Raw genomic sequence first — 23,835 nt, 5'->3', positions numbered from 1 at the left:
CAGTATACATACAAAAAATCTATAAAATTAAGAATAGTTCTACAATAAAACATTCTGAGGAAAAGCTTCTAAAGGTGTTGATGAGTTCATTTTATCTTACTGAGCTGAACCTTCTGCATCCTAAGACACCAATCTCTGACACTATTGATGATACTGTTATTCTTGCAGACAGGAGCATGTTGTTCTCTGAAAGGCTCCACTAAGCAGCTGATTGAGACAGATACAGACACCCACAGCCAAGCAGTGGATGAAGCAGGGAATTCATGTAATAATAGGAAAAGGATTCTAGGCCATGAAGAGAATGGGAACTCCACAGGAAGACCAATAGAGTCAACTCACCTGTATCTTTGGGGCTCTCAGAGTCTGTAGCACCAACCAAAACAATATTCTCTGGGTGGACCTAGGCTTCCCCATACATATGTAGGAGATGTACAACTTGCTCTTCATGTGGGTCCTGAACAACTAGAGCGGGTGGGGTGAGGAGTCTATTCCAAAAGCTGTTGCCTATGTGTGAGAAATGTTCTACTAGCTGGGCTGCCTTCTGTGGTCACCATGGGAGAACAAGCACTTAGCCTAGCTTAACAGAGATGTGAAGTGCTAGGGTTGGGGGAAACCCATGTGGTCCCCACCTGCTTAGAGAAGAGAACTGGGAGATGGGGGAAAGGTTGTGCGAAGGTGTGCCCAAGAGGGGGACAATGAGCAAAAAGTAAAGCAAATAAGTAAAAAATTAAACTATACACAAAACATTGCTGAAAAGGGGTATTTTCAACTCTGTTGGATGATGGAGGGCCATTTTGTGTTTCCTTAATAACTGGGCCTAATTTCAGACACTTGGCAACACTCTCAATTTCTGAGTCCTCCTGGTTTTATTTTTTCTGTATTTGAAATATAAACTACAGTAATTTCATATATTACAGTTATTTTGAATATTTACTAAGATGCAGTGAGTAAATTCTATGCACAATATAAAATGTATTCGACTTAATCTTGCTCACTCTTTTAGTACTATAATGAAAAGCTAGAATTGAGACTAGACTAAAGGTCTCGTCAAAATAATGCCTGGAGAGTAGATTTTAGGCCTCCGCAGTTATGCCTACTAGAAGACTTTTCTGTATGTCACTTAGAAGCAGATTTTGTTGCACAGTTGAATATGAAATATTGCATTTTGAAATGCTTTATCAGCTGTGATTGAGCATATGGGTGCACACAGGTCAATTATGCACTGTGTTTTTCAGCCAATGAACTAGTCTTTCCAATCTTTGGAACAGAACTTTTGCCTAGAGCTGTGTTTAATAATATATTAAGCATTAAATGTATAAGCATAGCAACAGCACATTAAAGTTTTTTAAGTGCCCAGAATTCCATGTTTTATGTACCTTCATTGATTTCCTTTAAAAGTTTTAGGTATTTAAATGAAAAATTTTCTATTATCTTCTTAGTAGTGTGTATATTTAACATAATAGATCAGTTGCATCAAATTTTTGATCAGCAATATTTTGAGAGTAAATAGATTTAAGTTCTTCATACACAGAAGAATTTTGAAACATAAATAAATGGAAATGGTTATTGTTAGGTATTAAATCTGAAGCAGTTATGATGGCTATATCATTAGTAACATAGTCAAAGGTTAAACTCATGAAAGTATTTAAAGTAACATCATGAATTTATTCAAGCCAATAGGGCAATTTTGTCTCTTCTCCATGTAGTCATGCCCAGTTCATTAGCTGTTGTCATTCTCTAAAATATCAATTACATACACAGACAGAACATTGTCAAATACCCCAGAACAACTGTGAATAGACTAATCACCAAGAACACACTAATAAAAATAAAATGTGACCCTCTCATAGAGCTTCTGTTTTTAATAGAAATAGAAATTATTATTATCCCCTGAGCTCAACCCAAGAGAACTCAACCCCAGAGAAATTAATAGAGAACAAGGGCTTCAGCCAGAAAAGCCTTCCAGAATGGGTGGTCCCTGCTTGAGACAGTGGAGGAAGATTAGGAAAATCAAATAAATCTTTTAACAAAGATTCATGGTATAGTTTAAAAGTTATAACATTGGCTTTCTTAGAGAATGTAAAAGAGTGCACATCTAATAATCATTCTCCATATACTGGAAAAGGGATTATAATCTATCAAATTTCTTCAGTTTGGTTGAAACATAGGTATAGAATTTGTCACTCTTATTTTAAATGTCCTCAAAGATTTTGGGGAATTGAACTTATTGAAATACCCTATGGTACATTTATGCACTGACTTCTGTTTGTGATTGTACATGACTGCTTCTTGCAGAGTTGACTGGAAACTTTCTTTCTAATCAGTAGGCTATATAAAAGGTGATGAGATGCCACATTTAATGAAGATGTATTATGGGTAAAGGACAGAATATTACATATTCATTTTAAACCCATAGCTCTAAGTTCTAAAATAGTATAAAGACACATTTACTTTAAAAATTTGAAGAAGTAAACATTTGTAGCATGCCTCTGAAAAACATAAAAGTGAGTGGGAAGTCAAGAGATGTGCATTGGTTACTCTCATATGATGAAGAATTCAGTTCTGCAATGGTAAAATAAGTTCACGCAACATCCTGAGTGAGCAGGGAAGCAGATCTTTCAAAGTCAAGCCTCCACATAAGTAAAATATTGATCAATTAAAATTCTGTACGAGCAATATATTAAGACACATTCTAGATTCTTGTTTTTCGTTTCTTTTATCATGGATATGATAATATAACTACATTATTCCCCCAATTTTCTTTTTTTTCCCCTGAAAACATTCCTAGCTCTCTTTCAAACTCATGGTCTCTTTTTTATCATTAATTGTTGTCACATGTATGAGCACACAAACATTCTCTCTCTCTCTCTCTCTCTCTCTCTCTCTCTCTCTCTCTCTCTCTCTCTCTCTCTCTCTCTCTCTGTCTCTCTTAAATCTAACCTTTGGGCAATTTTTTTGGTATGTATATTTTTTATTATTTTTTATTTTAAACTCCAGATCTTATTCCCTTCCCGGTCCACCCTTCAGACTGTTCCACAAACCCACATCTACTCCTTGACCTCCTGTCTTCATGAGGATGTTCCTACCCCCACCAAAGACCCTTGGGTCTTCAGTTTCTTGAAGGTTAGGTGCATCTTCTTTGACTAAACCCAAACCTGGCAGTTCTCTGCTCTATGTGTGGGGCCTAATATCAGCAGTGTATGTTTCCTGGTTGGTGTTCCAGTATCTGAGAAATCTTGGGGGTCCAGGTTAATTGAGACTGCTAGTCCTGGAGATCCTGTAGGAGGAAAAACCTGCTTAGTTTTTATGATTTTTCTTGTATGCATGTTTCAGATATGTCCATTTGATATTTGATGATATAGGGATAGTCTGCCCTCTGGAAATCTATTTCTGCCACTATTAGCATCCCTTAGTTGTTTATAGTTCTTTGAGTAAGGTCAAGGCCTTACAATTTTTCCCTGTCAACTTTAGCAAATCTATAGTTAATTCTGCATTATTAATGCATGGAATACTTGACTAAGTAGGAGCTGTTTTAAACTTGATGTGTAAATATATTATTTTTATATAAAACAGTGCAATAAGGTTTCCATGATTATGAGTAAAAAAAAGAATTCTAATACATTGTAAAGACTTTTTTACAGTATTTATGGGTGTTTGTTATAGTGAAGGTTCACATTAGCATGACTTGGTAACTTAAGCAACAGCAGTTGGTTGCATAGTTCTTAAAAATGTGAACTTGAGTGAGATCCAATCTTACCTCTCCAATATCTTGTCTTGTGATCCTGAGCAACTCATATGACCTCTGCACGTTATCATAACATCAAAGAAGCTTTGAAGTTTGAAACTGTTAAAGCACACTCTATATTATTGCAATAAATCATAAATATTTGACAAATAGACCTCAGTAAACATGACCTTTTTAAGGGTTTGTAAATATCACTCTATTTTTCTTTGTCTCTCTTATCTAATTTAGAAGATATATAGAATACAAATGTTGTTCAAAGATTAAACCAACTTGTCATCATTATTGAAAATATAATTTTCCTCAGAATAGTCAACATTTTTTAGGAATTTTACATATATACATTACAGAAGGCTTTTAAATGTAGTAGCATTGTATCTATTTTCAAAAGTTACATATTAAAAATTCATTTTACATACTAAACATATACCTATGTATATATGTATAATATATATGTATATATATATATATATATATATATATATATATATATATATACACACACACACAAACACATAAACTCCACAAGAATGTATACACAGTTACTGTGTAATTATCTGTGTCAGAAATTGGAATCAATTTCTAAATACAGAAAGACTGACATAATATTTTTTTTACAAAATAAAAACTATTTTATTTAAATGCCATGTCATACTCAAATTCTTTGCCTACAATGTTGTACTGCCTGAAATATACCTTAGGGCTGTGGCTCACAAAGTTTGTGGGAGTAACTAATTGATAATGAATCTGACTTAAGGTCCACTCCAAGAGTAGTAGCCCACACCTGACATTGCTTGGGGATCCACGAACCTAAGAAAAGATAGCAGAGAGACCCAGGGTAAAACCAAGTTATACTAGTCTAAAAACAAAAACAGCAGAACTGTAGTGATAAAATGACTCATGTGATGTTCTGCCATACTAAGAGATCGATGTTTTTTCTTCAGCGATCATCAACGAGGTTTCATGCAGCAGCAAGAAACAAATACAGAGACACACAGGCAGAAATTACACAAAGAGTGAGAGACATTGCAATATTCAGCTGTTATTTTTAATTTGTTTCCTTTCTTAATATTATTTAATTTAATTAAAATTTAATTATATCATTTGTACCCTTTATTTTTCTCCCTCCAGCCACATCTGTGTCCTCTTCCTGCTATAATTGCTACTTGCCCCTTACTCCCTCCCAAATTCACTGCCTCTTGTTGATTATTATTATTATTTTCTTTTTATTAGATATTATGGAGCTGCAAACCCCTTCAGCTACTTGGGTCCTTTCTCTAGCTCCTCCATTGGGTACCCTGTGCTCAGTCCAATGGTTGGCTGAGAGCATCCCCCTCTGTATTTGTCAGGGCCTGGCAGAGCTTTCTCAGGAGACAGATATATCAGGTTTCTGTCAGCAAACACTTGTTGGCATCTACAATAGTGTCTGGGTTTGATAACTGAGCATGAAATGGATCCCCAGGTGGAGGCAGTCTTTGGAAGGCCTTTTCTTCATTCTCTGATCCACACTCTGTCTCTGTATCTCCTCTCATTGGCATTTTGTTGTCCCTTCTAAGAAGGACCAAAGTATCCACACTTTGGTCTTCCTTCTGAATCTTGAGCTTCATGTGGTCTGTGAATTATATCTTGGGCATTACTAGCTTCTGAGCTAATAATCACTTATCAGTGAGTGCATACCATGTGTGTTCTTTTGTGATTAGGTTCCCTCACTCAGGATGATATTTTCTAGTTCCATTCATTTGCCTAAGAAATTCATGAATTCACGTTTTCTGTATCCATTCTTCTTTTGAAGGACATCTGAGTTCTTTCCAGTTTATAGCTTATAGCAATACTCAGTCTTAAATGGGATGTCACCAACAATTTTTTTCCATCTGAGCTCAGGGAACCTCACTGAAAAGGAGATAGAAGGAGTGAAAGAACAAGAGAGTCTTAGAAGACTGTAAGAAATCAATGCCCTCTAAATAAACATGAGCAAAGCTAATAAAAATTTATAGAGACTGTAGCAGCATGCTCAGTGCTAGTTCTTCTGAGGATCCATTATGGATTCCAGTATAGTGTTTTTATGGGATTGTGCAAATGTGTGGTCTCAGATTGTTGTGCTTTCTCTTGGGCTCTCTTTCTTCTCTTGGCTTGTCTAACTTGGATGTGATAATTGTATTTTACCTTATTTTACTTTATAATATCATAGATTTTTTAAAAAAAGACTGATTGATTGAATGAGTACATGAATGAATGAGTGAATTAATGAATGAGTGAAAACCTAGCTACTACAGGTAAACATTAACAGCTGAACTGTCACTTATGCCTGTTGAAAATAAAATCAGTTTATGTAGTCACCATTCCTGGGCAGACCAGTAAGGGTTGGCCAACATATAATGGATTTCACAGTTTTTTAATCTGTGATTTTATTTGAATAGATGTTTTTTTTCTTAGTGTGGTTTTATTTTGATTTCTTTTTCAGGGGGTCCTTGATTTCACTGTTATATGGTTTTTTTGTTTGCTTTTTGATAAAGAAATAAATATAAAATTATTTATTTTATAAACAATCATATTAAAATATCACAAAAAAATAAATGCTAGCTATTTAGAAAATCTATTCTAAGTCCTATTAATCCTGCTGTTCTTATTGTTATATAGAAATTAAGCTTAGTATAAAATCTTTTTATAAAAATTTTGTTATAAATAAAGAATTATATGTCCCTGGTATATCTCTTTTCATATAGAATGTTCATATGAATGTCCAAATGTTGTTCCTGTTTCAAGTTTATCAAATTCCTTACACACAGGATTGTGGTAATGTTTAGTTTCAATTTACCACTATATCTTTGTCATAAGAATACTACATAGAAATAATATACATTTGGTTCATTACTAGTGTGCATATTTGTAAACAAAATTTATATCTATATACTCTATCATGAATTATAAGTAAATGTGGTTATAAATAATTGCACTTAGCATTATAAACTAATAACAGACGATATGCATATGTATATGTATGTGCATGTGTATGTGTGTGTGTGTGTGTGTGTGTGTGTGTATGTGTATGTGTATGTGTATGTGTATATGTATTCATTTCCTTAGCTGAAATTCATATTTTGTCAATATTGCTAATTTTTTCATACCTTTAGAAATTTTTATGAATAAGCATATTATCCATGAAATTATATTAAATGCTATTACCCTTTAAGTTCTCTGACTGTATTAGCTGAAGGTATTCTTGATATCAGTACAACTACCTTTTTCTTTTTGGTAAAGCTAATTTCATTTGAAACTTCCAGAGCATTTATTACATTTTAGTCCTAATATGCTCAACCATGTATGTTTCTGAGACCTGGGGACATAATAAGTTTCTGGACCTACCATTTTATCTACCTATATATACACAAATGAGCTATGACCAGGAAGTTTATGACATACAGGTTGACGTTATTTTTCTCATATTAGCACTTTATGGAGTTAAATCCATGTAGTGCTCTCTATATAAGATTTATTACTCTGTACATATTTTAAACTGCTCAAAGGCCTCCCAAATATGGGTGTAATCTATTTGGGATGTATGGTTCTGACTGCTCACTCTCCTTTGCAGGTCTCTAATGCTGCTTTTAGACTTCAAGGCAAAGGGTTGTTTCTGAGCACTTGCAAATAATGAGAACTTCAATTGATTGTAAATTTTATAAATACTTGCAAGCTTATTTATCTCCTACTGTGTTAAAAGTCAAAGAGTGAAAGACTTTTCTCCACTACTGACAAGAATTTAACAACAATTTTATGTTCAGACTTTTGTTGCTTACTCATGAGCTAGTCTATTTAGGTAAAATCCAAGTACGATTGAAATACATTGAAAAATGAGTAAGGCAACAATTCTTTATATTTGAGATTTCAAGAATGAAAGTTACATTCTATCAGATCATAATAAATGCCTACAAGGCAATGATATTTATGAAGCAGCATGTATTTGTAAAAACAAACAAATAATAATAATTATTGTCTAGGAAATATTTACCTTGTGTTTCTGATCCTGCTTCAATTTGTATAAATCACTTATTAACAAATTAAGAGCAAGACTGATTATTTCATTTGTTTTCTGTTCTATTTTTTGTGTTTTTTCTGTTTTTACATTTAATTATTGTTATCAATGCAATATTTATTTGTCTAAATCACCTATTAGCATTTTAGTCAAACATTTGAAGTAAATTATTAATGAATTCTCTCCAAAACGCTCAGGTTAATAATACACTCAATGCTGACAGAAAATGAGCCTGCCGAGAAGAGAACTTTTCTCCATATCTTTATAAGTGGCCATATTAATCACTGCAAAAAAGAAAACCATAACGGAGGAAAGGATGCTTTAGAAACTGAGATGGTGGATGACAGGAAATCATTAGGAAAATCAATATGTTTAAATGATGAAACATCAAAGCATCACACTTCTAAGAAATGTACAAATATCAAGTAAGCCATTTCATTTTCAAAAAGATGTATTATTGCATTATCCTCTTACAAAACAAAAAACAGAATTACAATATGAAACCTGATATTAAAATTAACATAAAATTTAATGTCTTACAGAAAAGAGAAATAAAACTGAATTCCAAGAAAAATAGAAATTACAATGGATTACTATAATGCATTTGAGAGTCTTGCTTATAGACGTACATTTTAAAGTCTGCTTACATGTTTTTGCATGCTTGTGTGCCATGCAGATTTGTAGGTGTTTGTTCCAGAGAAGGTGCTGAGAGAAGGTTCTTCTAACCATATTATTTCCTGTACCCTTGTTCTTATGCTTAAGTTTCCAATATGTATATCTAAAATGAGTGGTATTAGCTCTTAGAACTTAAGTGAGATACACCAATGAAAGCATCCTTAAAGTGAGTTTTGCAGTCATCCTATTTGGTGATGTATAATGGACAAAAGAATGAACATCGCACATTTTCACATAACTGTGAACTGTGGGGCAGTGGATTGTGCCATGGAACTTGATAAGGTTAAGTGGGTTGGAAGTTGTGAAACCCAGAGAGGAAGGTTGGAGCTTCACCTGCTTCTGACTAGGTACCTATCATGTGACCACACCCCCAACATAGGAATTAGTCCTATGGTCAGGTTGTTGAGAATACATTTCTCCATGCTAATGAGGTAACTAGGGGACTTGAGAGTTAGCCAATAAGTTCCTTCCCTTCAGGCTAAAGGTATTTAATCCTGGTTCACCCTGAGGAGGTAATATTCAGCCCTTTTCCATGATGAATATTCAATATACAATTTGGAAAAAGGGACTATTTCATCAAGATCCACCATGGGAAGCATGGTGAAAGCCTTCCTCTACAGAGTCATGCCACCTAAGTCTCCTGCAGAAGGGCCCTCCAAGCTCCCACATAATCCCTGCTAAATGGAGGACAATCCTCAGTGTTAAGTGGATTCCCAATCTCACTGGGCCAGGCTCCAGAGCCTTTAAACACCCAACTCCAGTCCCAACTCCCTGTTGTGTCTGGATATCCAGGAGTTTAGGAGCCCCTGGCCTGTGATATTCTGGCCATCCTCTGAGAAGTTTCAAGAGGCAACTTGATGCCTGGGAGTCAGGGGACCCCAGCTTTAACTTCTGTCATGTTTAGCTGTATTTCCCACCCTCTGAGCTCAGTTCCTGAGAGTGGGCACAGGGTAAATTTAGTTTAGCTTCTTCACATTTCATTAGCCCAATGGTGTGCCTACAGGCCAGCCATCAGGCAAAACTGCATAAACAATCATGGTTTTGCATATTTGTTAAAAATGATGGATAGTTAACTTTGCTTAAATTTTGTGTATTTCACTGTACTTTTTTTTGAACAAGAACCCCAGATAAGTGTTAATCTCTAGTTAACAATATGGATCTTAATTCATTGAGCAGTGACACATTATTTCTCCAGTGAGTCAGATCCAATAGCAAAAACAGACAGGTGGATACAGATATATCAGTGGAGACTGATTAAGGTATTTGTTCAGAGAATTACCGTAGCTGAAAAATCTCCTGACAGGTTACATTCAACTAGAGTTCCTGGACTCATTCCCAACATGATGCTCTTAGAGCTATTTGGGAAACCAATATTTTAGCTAACAAGTCTAAGAATCCAGAGGCTGATGGTGCTAGTTACGAGTACACATTTTAATGCCTGGTGGACTAGCATCTGGGGCCAAGAGAGGCTGGTTGAGATCTTGCTGTAGTGACAAATTTCTGTAAGCTATTGGCTTTGTCAGATGATTTAATGCTGAGTGCTACTGACAGCATATTCTCTCTCCTATGCCATTTAGCTTCCTGTGTAAATAGCCTCAAAATTCTACTCATAATCATGTTTTTTTCAGTGCTGTAAATATTTTGTGAAATATAAATGTCTTCAACTCACCAATACTGAGATGCAAATTTGATCACATTGTTAAAAAAACAAATAATTGGAAGTTTTGTGCCCTGAATGATGGATTTGAGTGCCACTAATGTCTGGGGGACTGTTACACTTGTGGTAAAATTTATATATACATAAATAAATAGAGAAGCATAAATAAATATCCTACTGATTCATCTCAAATTCTAAAAAAGAAAACCAAGAAGACTGAAAAAAGAATGAAAATTCAAAAGCAATAAATGGAAGAAATAATGTAGAGAAAATGTTTCAGTTAAATGAGGATTTAAAACACAGTGCTTAGAATTAATCAAAGAGTTCTTTGAAAGAATAGACCTCATTGACAAGACTCTGGACATGTTAACAAAAATAGATAGAAAGTGTAAAGACATAAAATTAAAGGCGAAACAGATAAAACTATGAAAAGAGGCCAGTGGAATCTAGAGTCTCTTTAGGAAACCCTGTAAAAAGTTTGACTCAAAAATTGAAATTGTTTAAATTCCTTCACAATTGTGACCTTCTCATTTTAAACCAGGAGACAAAGTTAGCAGACTCCTAACAATTAACAAGACTGAAACAGGAATTTAAGATCTACAACAAGGAAAAGCTGAGACAGATTTACAGTCAAATCCCACTATACTTTCAAAGAACTATCACAAATATTTTCACGAAATAGAAAGCCAAATAGCACTACCAAATTTATTCTACAGTGCCAGCATCACTATGATACCAAAACCAGATAAAGACTAAAACAAAAAGAAAACCATATACCTATGTATGAAGATAAAATTTTATCACCTTGTTCTGCACCCAAAACAGCACTTCACTAGCACAACCAATGAGGCACAAACTGCAAGTGTACTTGTTTTCAAAAACAAAGAGACTCCAATCTTATAAACTTACATGATCAGTTCCTAATAGTGTGAAACCTTCCCCAGATGTGCTACTACCCTATATAGTTATTGGTGCATCCAGAATCACCTTACATATCTCCTCTATGGCATCCATACTGCTGAAGCTTATCTGATGCATGGCTCTCCTATGGAATCTTCTGGGGGGGCGGTTCTAATAGGGTTTGCTATCTAACCTTTTGAACAGATTGTCTCTGTATCTCAGTCTACCTTCCTTTTCCATTTTTTTCTTTTCTTTTTTTTATTCGATATAATTTATTTACATTTCAAATGATTTCCCCTTTTCTAGCCCCCCCACTCCCCGAAAGTCCCGTAAGCCCCCTTCTCTTCCCCTGTCCTCCCTCCCACCCCTTCCCACTTCCCCGTTCTGGTCTTGCCGAATACTGTTTCACTGAGTCTTTCCAGAACCAGGGGCCACTCCTCCTTTCTTCTTGTACCTCATTCAGGGCCTGTTTAACTCTCTCTCTCTCACTCATATATATATATATATATATATGAATATATAACTTAAATGTTGCATGTATATGCATACATACAATTACTATTTAATATATAATGTGAGATCTGGGAGTTAATATTAGTAGTTAAGGTTGGAGTAAAAATTACATTATCAGCCAATATCCAAATCTAAAAGAATAGCAAAGGAATTTATAATTATGCAACCATTTTGACAATGTGGAATAAAATTAAAGGATTTATCATTGTTTCTGACATGGTGCTTTCATGATATTTATCCTTTTTTTCTAAAGCCATATACATTAATACAAGTCTTAGCACATACATGACTTTATTTATTGTAGTGGATTTCTGAATATTCTAAATCCAGAGATTTGATTGATTGATTGATTGCTGATCTGGGCATCATATCTAGGCTTTGAGGGTATTATCTAATGTATGGACACATATGTATATCTGTTAAGTGTGTTACAAGCATCACAAATAAAGACATGAAATACTGTCAACAAGATACTCTACAAATGAAGTCTCTGGTTACTAAGCTTTACAACGTGATTTCAATCAGCAAAACCCACATAGTATAAGGAAAGGCCAGACTGCCACAAGATGTGTTCTGAAGTCCATGCACATGTCTGAGTTGTTAGTGTGCAGATACTCCCAGAAATACACACACACACATGCACACACACACACACACACACACACACACACGATAAGAAGAAATATACATGAGGGATACCTAAATAGAAGTGATAGAGAAATTCTTTTGAAGGCTAAACAGGTTTATTTTTTATTATGCAGAAATTGAGGACAACAGCTTAGAGAAAAATAAAAAAAAAAAAGGTTGGTGCCCTAGTTTTAAATGAGGTAGTGTTTTTTAAAGCCCATGGTTATGAAAACTTCCTACCCTCTTTTTCCCATAAGCTAATACTCTAGAGACTCTGAATTTTTGTACTCATCTAGCAGAGCATCTCCCTCCCAAAATCCCCATCTTACTAATTCAACCCTTATTTACTGAGTGTCCTGGAGCTTGAATTTCCCTCCTTTTATGAACTTGGGATCTGTCACATAGGAGAGTGCCTGTTACTTTTTTTTTAATTAATAATTTTATTTAAAAAAGGTTTTTCTTTAATACTGTACATGCTAGCCACAGTTTCTCCTCTTTCCAGTCCTCCCAGCTTTTGCCCACTTCCCATCTCCCTCACACCCACCCCTACTCTATTTCCTCTTCAGAAAAGAGAAGACCCCTGAAAGACAGCAGTGAAGCAGTACAAAAAAATTATACAGTAAGACGAGGCAAAAGCACCCATATCAAAACTGCACAAGGCAACCCAATAGGGGGTAAAGAGTATCAAGAGCAGGCAAAAGAGTCAGGGACACTCCCACCCCACTATTAGATGCCCCACAAAGCCACCAAGTTAACATTTATAACATAAATATGGAGGACCTGGTGGAGACCCATACAGGCACCATGTTGCTGCTTCTGAATCTGTTACGTCCATGGAAGCTCTGTCTAGTTGCTTCAGTGGGCCATATCCTGCCAGTATACTCGATCCCCTCTAGTTCCTACAGTCTTTCCTCTCTTTGTCAAGTTTCCCAGATCTCTCAGAAGAGGGACCTAGTGGCAACTTCCGGTTTAGACTCTGTCTTTACATGTCTGCATCTGCTCCTATCTGCTGCCAAAGGCACACATCTACAAGGATGGCAGAATATCATTAGGAAAAGTGCTGTTTTCTTTTCTTTTTTAACAGTCCTGTTTGGTTTGAATCTAGGTGTCTAGGCTACCCTCTCTCCAGGTCCTCGCCATTCAGGTGATCTAACCATTGACGACCTCTCATAGGGTGGGTCTCAAGTTAAACCAAATGTTGCATGGCTACTCCCACTGTTCTGTATCCATTGCTCAAGCACATATTACAGGCAGGATAGATTTTCGGTGGACGATTTTGCGGATGGGTTGGGTCCAGGTTTTCTTTGTATAGCTGCAGAGATCCTTCTTATGTCAAAGAGATTAAAATGTAGAGGTGAAGGTCCCAAGGTCATATCATCTCTACCTCTGATGAGCACATTGAGGTAAACTCAGTGAACTGAGTTGAAGTGATTCTCAGCAATAGAGAATAGTGAGAACCCCACTTAGTTTTCAGAGGGTGACCTTCTCTCCTAGCATTAGTCTGTGCTGTTTAAGAATTTCCTTGGGCACCCTAAGCCAACAACTCAGCCAAAAGTGACTCAGTCTTATTACTAGAATCCTTGCCTGGCTGTTAAAGACAGTAGGCTCAGAATCCATATGCTCCATTATTAGGAATGCACACCGGTGTCATCCTTACAGATTCCTGTAAATTTCCAATGCACTGGGTTTCCACACCATACTCCAAAATGCTTCCCAATTCTACCTGTAAAAATTAAAAAAAAATTCTTTTGACAGAAAGAAAGATTAGTATGTATGTATATTCATACCATTTCCCAATCCGTTGTAAACTGATCACTGGACAGAAAGATGTTTTCTTTAACAGTCTGAAAGAAATATTCAGACTGCCATTTAAAGAAGCAATGAACTCTTCATTCTATTCTGATCTCATACATTTATATTATGCCTCATCAAGAAGGAAGTAAACACATTTTCATATTTGAACATGATCAAGCATGAAAATCCAAATTCTCTCATTTCTTAATATTCAACACTAGGTGGTTTACAAATCTAATCTATTGTAATGAGTTCACTGAGGAAAACTATGCTGCTTAATATTGCTTAACCTGAATAAAGAATTCATCAACAGTTGTTTTCCAAATCAACTCTGTATGCTGTATTTTACATAATCATGTAAATTACTGTTTTATCTATCTACACTCCTTAATGGATGATATTTAAAGTAACTCAGTACTTGTCAAGGTTTAAATTACAAGGACATGTAGTAAATATCTTTTGGAACTATTAAGTAAAAACCAGTTAGCAAGCACACATAGGAGACATGCATATATTCCAAAGAGTTAAGCTTCATCTAAAGGTGAAATTAATTTATTACATGGCAAAAATAAATATATACAGTATTTGACTCAATATTTCATCTGTGAAGAAACTGATTATATCTTTAGAAAATGTAATTACACAACATGATTATTCTTATAATCAAAAGTGTAATTCTGATCTCTCTCACACTTAAGGTTATACACCTCAGAGGTTTTAAATTTCATTAAAATCATGTTAAAATATTTTATGTGAGTGTAGAACATAGAATATTATATATTAATGTGTTTACATATGTACACAAACTCATGTATATTCATTTAAATGCTTTTACATACATATCCCAACCTGAACGTGGATATATATGTATGCAGTGATATATATATATATATATATATAATGTAAATATACATGGATTAGTGTGCATATATCTATGTTAATATACATTGTTATATGTTGCTGCTCTGTAATTATAAAAATATTATGATGTAAATATTAGAGGAACAAAAAACTATATGCTAAAATATTTAGTCAAAAAATCATGGAGTAGAGTCATGATTGACATTTGATTATAATGGAAGTGCATTTGTAGAATAGCTTAAGGATGAGTTTTTCTTGAACTAATTTTATTTTTTAAAAGCATGCACTAACTTAAGGTTTACAAGTACAGATGTGCCCTAGTGTAATTATAATTAATACAGCCCAGCATAGGTCATTTAATTTTAGAGTTGCTGCAGAAAGAAATACAAAATTTTGACAGAGTTGCTTAAGAAAAGCTAACCCAGTTTGTATACCAGGGAAATAAACATAAACAAAGACACTCACTCACACACACACACACACACACATACGTGTGTGTGTGAGCATGCACATACACAAACATACATGCATAGATATGTACAAACATATAGAAAGAATATGTTTGAGTTTGTTTATGTGTTTGAACATATACACATTAAATGTTTTATGTTTAAATAATAACATAAAACATTTTAGCATGTCTGTAATGATATTTAAAATCTCTAAGGTACAGCCTTAAGTTTGAGAGGTCACAATTAAAATTTTGATTTTAAAAATGTTCATATATATGTATATATACATATATATATGTATATAATAAAATTTAAAATCTCTGCTATGTATACCCTTAAATGTAAGAGAGATCGGAATTACAATTTTGATTATAAGAATATTTATATATATCCATATATGTATATATACATATATACATATATACAAAATGTACATATATACACATATAAACATATACACATATGTATATGTATAGTAGCAGGAGGCTAGATGCCAATTCAGATAATCTTATCAAGCAAAACTTAAAATGACACAATAGAAAAAAACTATTCCATGATAAAACAAAATTATCATAATGTATCTTTATAAATCTAGCCATATAGGAAGTGCTAGGAAACAAAAAACAACAACAAAAAACATTGAAAGTTTAACCACACCCAAGAAAACACAATGGAAAATAATTCAAGAGCAGCAATAAAAGAGGAGAAACACACAGACATAAACATGCACCACCACCGCCACCACCACCACAACAACAATATCAACAACAAATTAATAGAAATTAGTAAACACTCAGTATCTGAATTCTGTAATAAAATGGTATATAGTAACAAAAATATATATGAATACAAGATCCATTTTCTGCTCTATCCAAGAACCACACCTTGACGTTAACAATAGTTATCATATTAGGTTAAGAAAATGGAAAATAGTATTAAAAACAAATAGAACTATAAAGCAAGCTGATTTGATCAATTTAATACCTAACAAAATAGATGCCAAAATCAAGACAAATTAGGAGAGAGGGAAAGAAACTATATAGTCATCAAAGGAAAACTCAAGCAAGAGGACATTGTTATTCTTAACATTTATACATCAAAACCAAGGACACCAATTTCACAAAATAAATACCAGTATAGATTAACTAACACATTGAATCTTCCACATTGATAACAGGCAATTTCATATCTGACATTCATCAATAGACAGATCAATCATGCAAAAACTAAACAGAGAAATGCTTGAGCTCTCTGATGTCATAAACAAAACAGACCTAATAGAGTTATAGATCATTTTACTCAAACACAAAAGAATGTACCTTCCATGGTACTCTCTCCAAAACTGACCACAAAGAGACAAAAATCAAGTCTTAACAGATACAAAAAGATTGAGATAAAATTCTGCATCATGTCTGACTGCTAGGGATTAAAACTATATATCAAGTGCAATGGGAGCAATAGACTATTTACAAACCTGTGGAAATTGACCAGTTCAGGGCATTAAGAAAGATGACTCAAACCACAAAGTAACAAAGACATTAAATGATTTCTATGGCTAAATGAAAATGACAACACAACACATTCAAAGTTATGTGATAAAATAAATTCAGTTCTTAGAGGAAGCTGATAGCGCTAATCACATACTGATAAAAAATAAAAAAGAAATTGAGAACTCACTTAAACAGAAAGGAAGAAATAGCACTCAAGAGAGTACGTAGCAAGAAATAATCAAACTCAGGACTGAAATCCATAATTAGGAAACAAACCAAACAGACAAATACAAACTGTATAAAGAAGTAATAATACAAGAACTGCTTCTTTGAGAAAACCAGTAAGAAAGGTAGCCCACACAAACATATGCAAAGCATGTACACACACACACACACACACACGTTACTACCTACTACTACTACTACTACTAGTAGTACTACTTCTACTACCACTATGATGATGACAATGACTACTACTATTACTACTACTACGACTACTGCTGCTGCTGCTACTGTAATAATAAAGACCCAAAACAATAAAATGACTCTTAATGCTATTCTGCTGCACTCATAGAGACTGTGTCTTGCTCAACCATTATCATGGTTTCTTCCTTCAGTAGCAGCTGGAAATCAATAGAGAGACCCACAGAAATAAATATGTACAGAGAATGAGAGACTTTATCATACTTAGCCTTAATCAGAATGTTTCCATCAAATTCTTCCCTTCAGGTTTCAGGGAGTCCCAAGGAAGAGTATAAGAGCCAGTAGTGAAGGAGTACATCGAAGACACAAGGCCTTTTAAACACAACAGCAATAGGCAGGCTCATTTGAATTCTCCTAGACTGGGGCCAGAATGCACCAGGCCAGCAAGGGTCTTTCCAAGATGAGGTCCTTGAACTCTAACCACTTCTCTCACCCAGAATCTATCCCCAATTCGTAACTAACCACTTGCAAATGTAAATCTAGTTTTTTTCTAACGTAGTCTCACTGGGTAAATAAAGTACTTTTAAGGACAAGTCTATTTATACCAGGTGATGTCCAATAGAAAATGAAAAGCTGACAATTTAGGACGTGCCTTTTTTCTTGATCCTCATCATGTCATTCCATGTCGTGTCATGTCATGTCATGTCGTGTCATGTCATGTTATGTCGTGTCATGTCATGTCATGTCGTGTCATGTCATGTCATGTCGTGTCATGTCATGTCATGTCGTGTCATGTCATGTCATGTCGTGTCATGTCATGTCATATGAGGGCTTTTCTCTTTTCTTTTCTATTTTCTTTTCATCTTTGCTTTTGTCATAACGGGTCCTTTGTGTATATATTTATTATGAATAGAGCTGCTATGAACATAATCGAGCAAGGGTCTTTGTGGGAATCGAGAAGTATCTATTGAATGTATGCCCAGGAGAGTAATAGCTGGGACCTGGTGTAGAACTAGTCCCAATTTTCTGAGAAACTGCTAAATTAATTTCCAAAGTTGTTGTACAATTTTATACTCTCAACAACAGTGGAGGATATTTCCCTTGCTCCACATCTTCACCAGTATATGCTATCACTTGAATTTTTTATTTTTGCCATTCTGATACTTGTAAGAAAGATCTAAAAGTCATTTTGATTTACATCTCCCTGAGGACTAAGGATGTTGAAGATTTCTTCTTTAATTGCTTCTTGGCCATTTGAAATCTATCTGTTGAGAATTTTCTGTGTAATACTGTACCCTATATCTTATTTGGGTTATTTTGATGGTTAAAGTCTAACACCATGAATTCTTTATATATTTTGGTATTAGCCTTCTATCAGATATTGAGTTGATGAAAACTGTTTTCTAATGAGAGACACAATGGTTCTTGATACGGATGAGAGGGAATGGAAAGTTAGTAGGCAATGGGCTTAATAGAGGAAGGGAAAATGGTAATCAGGATGTAGTATATGAGAAAAGAGTACTTAATATACCTGCTTGCATTTAATTCACTTATTTATGCAAATAAGAACATATTTTTTTAAATGTTTCATGTTTTCATGTAAATGGGACTACAGAAACCTTTCCTTAAGAATTGGTGGTTGTCACTCTGAAAATCACTCTGCAGGTTCCTCAGAAAACTGGGCATGACACTTCTGGAGGACCCTCCTATACCACTCCTGGGCATATACCCAGAAGATTCCCCGGCATGTAATAAGGACACATGCTCCACTATGTTCATAGCAGCCTTATTTATAATAGCCAGAAGCTGGAAAGAACCCAGATGTCCCTCAATGGAGGAATGGATACAGAAAATGTGGTATATTTACATAATGGAATACTACTCAGCAATTAAAAACAATGAGTTCATGAAATTCTTAGGCAAATGGTTGGAACTGGAAAATATCATCCTAAGTGAGGTAACTCATTCTTAAAAGAACACACATGGCATGCAGTGACTGGTAAGTAGATATTAGCCCAGAAGCTCTGAATACCCAAGACACAACTCACATATCAAATAATTCCCAAGATGAAGGAAAGATGTCCCTGGTCCTGAAAAGGCTTGATGCAGCAATGTAGGGGATTATCAGAGCAGAGAAGTGGGAGGGGGTGATTGGGAAATGGGTGGAGGGAAGAGGGCTTATTGGACTTATGGGGAGGGGAAACTGGGAAACTGGAAATCATTTGGAATATAAACAAAGAATATAGCAAAAAAAAAAAAAGAATTGGTGGGTGTTTATGAAGGTTATAGATCCTTTATGAAGCCCAGCCCTGCTGGAAGAAGCATGTCACTAGTAAAAGGCTTGCAGAATTTATACTCTCATCCAACTTCCTGTTCGTACCTCTCCTATTCTGCACCCTGCATGCAGGTACACAGTGATCCCTGCTTCCTGACCGCTACACTGCACTCAGGCTCCTAATCTGAGGGCAGCCATGTCATGAAGGGCTCTGGAACCATAGGGAATAATCCCTTTCTTCTCTAGATTGCATTTGTTCAAGGTACTTCATCGCTACAATAATATATATGGAAATGTCATGTCAGTACCTTTTAATTTCTGTAAACACATTGCTCCTGTTCTCATTGTCTGTGAGCAGTGAAGGAAACACACTGAGACAACAACTTGAGCAAAGGGAAAGCCAATGCAATGCTATCATATTCTCAAAGATGATTCCAAAGTGTTACTCTTGGAATATGCAAGAGAAGCCTACGGCAAATACCTTTGGCACATAGACTGCTAGACAGAGCTGTTCTTATTCCCTTGAACATATTTTACAAGACAAAACCATTAAACCTTTTTACTCCTCTCTATATATTTTATATTCTTTCTAGATTAAAAAAACCACAAATGCTGAAAAAGTTACATATTATTCTGAACTTCAGGTGCAGATGACTGTCATAATAATGGAACCAACAGACTGATTTATTTGAATTAAGCTAGCCAGTATGTGGAGAACAATCTGTTCCCATGCAGTAAAGCGAAGCTGTCTGACCTTTAATGCAATTAAAACTGTGAACTTGCCTCATTAGTCACTTATTTAAGCTAAATGAGATGGTGTGTTTATCTAGTATAATTACACTGTCATCTAACATTTAAAGTAAAAAAAAAAAACACGTAATTTTATAAGATGCATTGTCATGATCCCAGGAAAAAATAATTAATTCTAAAAGTTGTCATTTTCTTTGACACACACACATACACACACACACACAGACACGCACGTTTATTGGGAAGCTGCTCTCTCTCTCTGGTGGCAGGTTCACTAGCCTGTAGGGAAGTTGCCATGGGGAAGGAGATGGAGGAGAGAGGGCGGGGAAGGAGAGAAAAAGGAGTAAACAAGTGATTGCACAGAGACTGAATCAGGGATGAAGCGAGCTTACTTTGTTTCTAATGGATATTTTCATTCAAAACATTTGGAAAGACCTAGTGCCTAAAAGTATATCTGAAACATCTAATTTTCACATTTATTTTCACTAATATAAATACAATAATATAATCAGTAATATTATCAAAATATTCCTTCAGTAGACTACTTTATTTTTCTATCACTAGTCTAAGCTGCAGCATACAAGTGTATATGAAATTGTTTAAGAGCAGTTGTATATGCGACATTTGCCAGTAAAATGAAGGATCAAATCATTCAGCATGCGATATGTTACGGGGCTAACATAGAGCGACAAATATATTGGTTAAGTTCAGTGTCACTATAATATGGAAAATCAATACTTAATCACTGTTTTGGTTAAACTTGCTAGTCAACATGACTAATTCTTCATTAAAATCCAAGAAGCTGAACACCGCAAGGGGAATTTCATTTTTATCACTTAAGGTGAGAAGATCCTAACTAAATCTGGCTATACTGATATTGAAAACACCATGCTCTCCAAGTCTTGGACACATTTTCTGGTGACAACCCACAGAAAAGTGGCATCATAAAGTAAGCTATCCTTATCAACCTGCTTGTCCTCACTCTCAGTGGCCCATACATCTGCCCTGTGGCTAGGACATTCCATTGTTGGGATTAGTACCAACTTCTTCAGAATTCCAATGTTCACTGAAGATCAGCAGCATTTAAAAAAATGTCTTGACTAGAGCACCAAGTTAGAACAATGGGGACATCTTGGGTCTTTGAATTAACAATTTCGAGTTTCTTGGAATTGGTGGAGACACAGCCATTGCTGGACAACTAGGTTCCTTTGTGGAATGGTGAATTATATACTGTTGGAAAGCACACTAAATGTAGGATCTTGTGATATACTTGGAGACTAGTTATCTATATAATCAGAGTACTTAATTCTACAAAACAAAATAACAACAATTTCTTTTGAAAATGTCTAGATTTCAACATTTGGGGTGCTACGAACAGCAAGGCTACAGCCCTCAAGACTAAGGAAGGACTCAATCAGATCCAGCAAGAGAGAGTCCTTTAACAGATTGCACAGACAGGAGACACAACAGGCCAGCACACTGCTTGCAGACCCAGGCTCTTTGCCTCTTCCACCTGGGTATGGGCTGCAGGGTGGAGATGAGGTGGTTTAAAAAACACAGCTATACTAATTCTTCACTTTCATGGAAAAGAGAAACTTGGAGGCACAGCTCACTGGAGAATTTACACGCGCTGAGTCTGAAAGCCCACCCTAGAGGAGTTAAACCTCTTCCTAAGCCTAAGCCTTCTGTCCTCAGTAAGGGGCATATACCACATGGAAGGCACAAGCCAGTCCACAAAGGAACATGCTGACTTAAGTAGCTGTACCCAACAGGGATAGCATTTATTTCCATATGCTATAAAAAGATTTAAAATACTGTCCAAGTTTCATTTAGACAGTGACTATTGCAGTCAAAATTTGAATATAGACATGAACAATACAAATATAGAATTCTCGTCTTTTGGATGATTTTTTTTATAATTGAAAATGTGTTTTTATATCACTAAAATTTATGGATATAAAAGTGATGACATTTGTTGTATATATTTACAAATATTTAAATACCAACTCAATGATATGAGCACTAGAATACCCAGGAAAAACTTATAAAATAAATTATTAGGAATACTTATTTTCAAACTTCAGCAGGCTAATAGGTAAGGATAAAGGCCCTGTACTTTTTTATTGTACGTATAGTTTTGAGGTGTGAAAAGAGGGGTGGACTTCATCTTTCCATCTATAATTATGTTAATTTAGGTGAGGATTTCTTTTTTGTTCAGGAGTAATGGATAGTGACAGGATCTTCCTCAAGGGTATGAAAAGATTAAATGACACAACACACATTTAAAACTAATTTGGTTTTTTGAAGCATTTATTTGGTAGCAGGTAAATTCTAACAATCTGTGCTGATCCAAACTGCATCAACAGTTTTGTGTGCAAATATGCCTGGATTTTTAGCAACAAGAGCTTATCTTCAACCTCAGAGAAGCAAGCAATGAATACATCAATAAAATTTATTTTTTTAGAGTTAGTTATACATTTGATAGAAAACTTCTTGTTACTAGCATTTATTTGTGCTTTATTTTTGTATTTTGTCTGCTGTTCTTGTGGAGAAGGTCTGTCAATCCATGTAGCTTATGGATATAATTTCTTTGATATATTCATATACCATACACACACACACACACACACACACACACACTCATATATATATATATATATATATGAGTGTGTGTGTGTGTCTGTGTTTGTGGGTATATATGTATTTATATATATTTATATTGTATATTGTATATAATTTCAGGTAAATATAAGTAGGACTACCTCTTGATGTTTTAAGAAAAATCCTTGATGCTATTTGTCCTTCATCCCTCCTTTTTTATATTGATATTTCTCCTTCTTCCCTACTAAGAGCCTCTTCCATTTTTCCTTTTATTTTCTACTTAACACCTGTATCTTACTATTCATTTCTCACACTTAACACACATCCTCACCTATGATCTCTTTATACTTTCCTAGAATTGCCATTCTATCTACAATTGCTAGGAAAAGGAAATGACTGAAATATCAATCAAGGAATTAGTAGATAGAGGAAATCAAAACAATGTAACTGTAAAGAAAAAATGAAATAACAAAATTTGCAGGTAAATAGATGAGCCTAGAAAAGACTTTGTTGAGTGACATAAACCAAACTTAGATGAATTCTAGATGCTTTGTTTACCTGTGTTTTCTTTATTTTTTCTTTTATTGGATAATTTATTTATTTACATCAAATGTTATCCCCTTTCCCAGTTTCCACTCCAGAAATTTCCAATCCCATGCCCCCTCCCCTTGCTTCTATAAGGGTGCTCTCCCACACAACCACCAATTCCCACCTCCCTGCCCTGGCATTTGCCTACACTGTGGTATCTAACCTTCACAGGATCAAGGGCCTCTCTTCCCAATGATGCCCCCCCCCCAAAAAAATCCTCTGCTACATATGCAGCTAGAGCCATGGGTCCCTCCATGTGTACTCTGTGGGTAGTGGTTTAGTCCCTGGGATTGTTGGTTGATATTGTTGTTCTTCATATGGGGTTTCAAATCCCTTCAGCTCCTTCATTCCTTTCTATAACTCCTCCAGTGGGGACCCCGTGCTCAGTCCAATGGTTGGCTGTGAGCATCTGTCTCTAAATTGTCAGGCTCTTGCAGAGACTCTCAGTAGACATCTT

The sequence above is a fragment of the Apodemus sylvaticus genome, chromosome 6 (assembly GCF_947179515.1).
Source record: "Apodemus sylvaticus chromosome 6, mApoSyl1.1, whole genome shotgun sequence".
Taxonomy (NCBI): domain Eukaryota; kingdom Metazoa; phylum Chordata; class Mammalia; order Rodentia; family Muridae; genus Apodemus; species Apodemus sylvaticus.
Note: the sequence above shows the minus strand (reverse complement) of the source record.